The sequence below is a fragment of the Amblyomma americanum genome, chromosome 1 (genome assembly GCF_052857255.1).
Source record: "Amblyomma americanum isolate KBUSLIRL-KWMA chromosome 1, ASM5285725v1, whole genome shotgun sequence".
Classification (NCBI taxonomy): Eukaryota; Metazoa; Arthropoda; class Arachnida; order Ixodida; family Ixodidae; genus Amblyomma; species Amblyomma americanum.
The window spans coordinates 386,287,723-386,290,458 of record NC_135497.1 but is presented as its reverse complement, the minus strand read 5'-3'; the positions used below and the strand labels follow the sequence as shown (position 1 = coordinate 386,290,458).

Sequence of the window (2,736 nt, the reverse complement as noted above, 5' to 3'; positions counted from 1 at the left end):
TGCATGTTAATGAGGAAGTGCCTAAACTCTGCCAATCAATGTCCGGATAATTGAAGTCCCCGAAAAGGAGAATGCGCGCATTTGGGTATTTAACAACAAGATGATTTATAGTTTCATTCAGATGTCGACAGAAGTTTGGATTTGACTGCGGGGGCCTATAACAAACGCCGAGAAGTACTGTTACAGGGGAAGTGCGAATAATTAGCCATAATGATTCCATATCAGATGTGACGTGTGCAATAGAGCATGATATACCTCGGTGAACTGCAACAAGAACACCGCCCCCCCCCCCCCCCCCCCCGTGAGTTTTTTCGATCGTTTCGGTAGACGTTGAATTCGGGTAAGTCAGTTAAAACTTCAGCGTCGGACACGTTACTGTTTAACCAAGTTTCAGTTAGTATAAGTATATTGCTCCTGGATGACGAAATTACATTGGATATGAGTTCACGCTTTGGGAGGAAGCTGCGGATGTTTGTGAATATCACGGAAAACGAGAGAACATTTGAGGGCGTCGCACGCTGGCGTTTTATTGGTGTAGGGTGAAGGGACGATTGCTACGCGAGTTGCTTGACGGTGTTAGATGAAGTGTCAAAAATATAACGGTTCAAGCCGATGTGAAGTGTTTTATATCGCAAGGAAAATTTGGCACACCTGGCTTTAGCAAATGCAACACGTTGTTTTCGCGCGTGACGAACGGCATGCGAGAAGTCCTCTCCAACACTATAAACCGTGTCTTTCAGATTTCGCCCATTTGATAGGAGGGATTCTTTAGTTTTGCTACTTGTGAATTTCACGATTATGGGACGATTTTTATCTTGTGAGTGACGACCGAGGCGATGAGCTCTTTCTATTTCGTGAGGTTCCACAGTTATTTGAAGGTTATTACGGCAAACATCAATTATTAGTTTTTCAGATTGTGCCCACGTTTCGCTATCAGTAGTGTCAGGGATACCATAGAAGATGAGATTGTTACGGCGTGACCTGTATTCAGCGTCCTCTATGCGGGTTTCTAGTTCCTGGATTATACGCGCCACGTTGCTTGTGTCAGCCTGCATCTTTTCAATGTCGTTTCGAAGGGGAAGTAGTGCTTGGTAGTGTGTTTCCAGGTCGGCCATATGACTGCTTAAATCAGTTATGGTTTTATCCGTAGTTGTCAGCTGGGATTTCAGACCTTGTACTTCGGCTATTAGTTGGGTTTGGCCTGCGGTTAGTTTCTGGAGTTCCGCGAGTACTGGGGTTAGTTTCCAGGGTTAGTTTCGATATCTCCTGATAACAATAGCAAAGAATGAACAACAGTGACACACTCGGCGGCAATGGCAACACAGCACTGTGGGCTCGGGAACTGCACCAGAATATAATTGCTTGATCTTTTGGCAAATAAGGTATATGATTTACTAACCTGCATCGCAAAGATCAGCGGATTAGATGGCTGCGCTGAGGTGCATTCACCGAGCCCACAGAACGGTGCCGGTGGCGGGGGTGCTTTTATATGGGGGGAAGCTGTTGATGTCCGTGATGATGCGGCAGTCCAAGATTCCTTCGGCGCCGGCCGCCACTGTTCCTCTGTTGTGGCAGCAGTCATCCGGGGCGGGCAGCTGACGAGCGGCAAGCGGTAGCGTCCCGGCTCGTCACTGGAGCATGGTGGTGCGCAGTCAAACGACGCACCCGAAAGAAGGCTTGCCAAGGTCGGCAACAGTAGGCTGACGAACAGCTGGTTGATCGTCTGCATCGCAAAGATCAGCGGATTAGATGGCTGCGCTGAGGTGCAGTCACCGAGCCCACAGAACGGTGCCGGTGGCGGGGGTGCTTTTATATGGGGGGAAGCTGTTGATGTCCGTGATGATGCGGCCGTCCAAGATTCCTTCGGCGCCGGCAGCCACTGTTCCTCTGTTGTGGCAGCAGTCATCCGGGGCGGGCAGCTGACGAGCGGCAAGCGGTAGCGTCCCGGCTCGTCACTGGAGCATGGTCGCGCGCAGTCAAACGACGCACCCGAAAGAAGGCTTGCCAAGGTCGGCAAAAGTAGGCTGACGAACAGCTGGTTGATCGCCTGCATCGCAAAGATCAGCGGATTAGATGGCTGCGCTGAGGTGCAGTCACCGAGGCCACCATCAACTTTGCCAAAAAGAGCAAAAATCAAGAATTATCAAGGACAAAATTGGGTGGAGTTAATTGTCCTCGGTGTCCCTTCATGATGCTCATCTTTGGGACTACACCGATAATGCTAATATTCCAGACAACAAACTGCAATGCCAAAATGCAATTCAAACCAAGCTGAAAAAGTCCATTGGTTCTAGTTCTAAATCCAACTGGTATTGAGTGGAACCAATTGGAGTTACTGTGTTCTAATTGGCAACAACTTGCCCTGCTGTTTTTGCCAACTGATGTTACCTGGAACCAGTTGGAGTCACTGCGTTCCAATTGGTTGGCTTGTCCAACTGGATAAATCCAATTGGTTCTTGAGATTTCAGTGTGTTACAGAGGTTTCAGGTGGTTGGGGTCACAGCTACACATTGCTTATTATTGACATACAACAGTGAACTAAAGAGGTTTCTGTTAAAAGGTTTTAGCAGCTTTACCTGCTGAATTGTTTTTATTTCCACCACCACCACATGCGTGAGTAAATGAAATAATTTTGCCCAACGGACAAGTGTCGCTGGCTCCAGCAGGAGGGTCCCATTAATGGAGTGTATAAGTGGAAGCAAAAGTGTGTTCTGTGGATATGTATTGAGCTTATGT

The 2,736-nt window shown here is 48.1% G+C and overlaps 1 pseudogene; it reads right to left on the bottom strand.

The window, feature by feature from the left end:
* Positions 1-311: 311 nt before the first annotated feature.
* Positions 312-1,931, bottom strand: LOC144101757 (uncharacterized; annotated as a pseudogene).
* Positions 1,932-2,736: the final 805 nt, after the last annotated feature.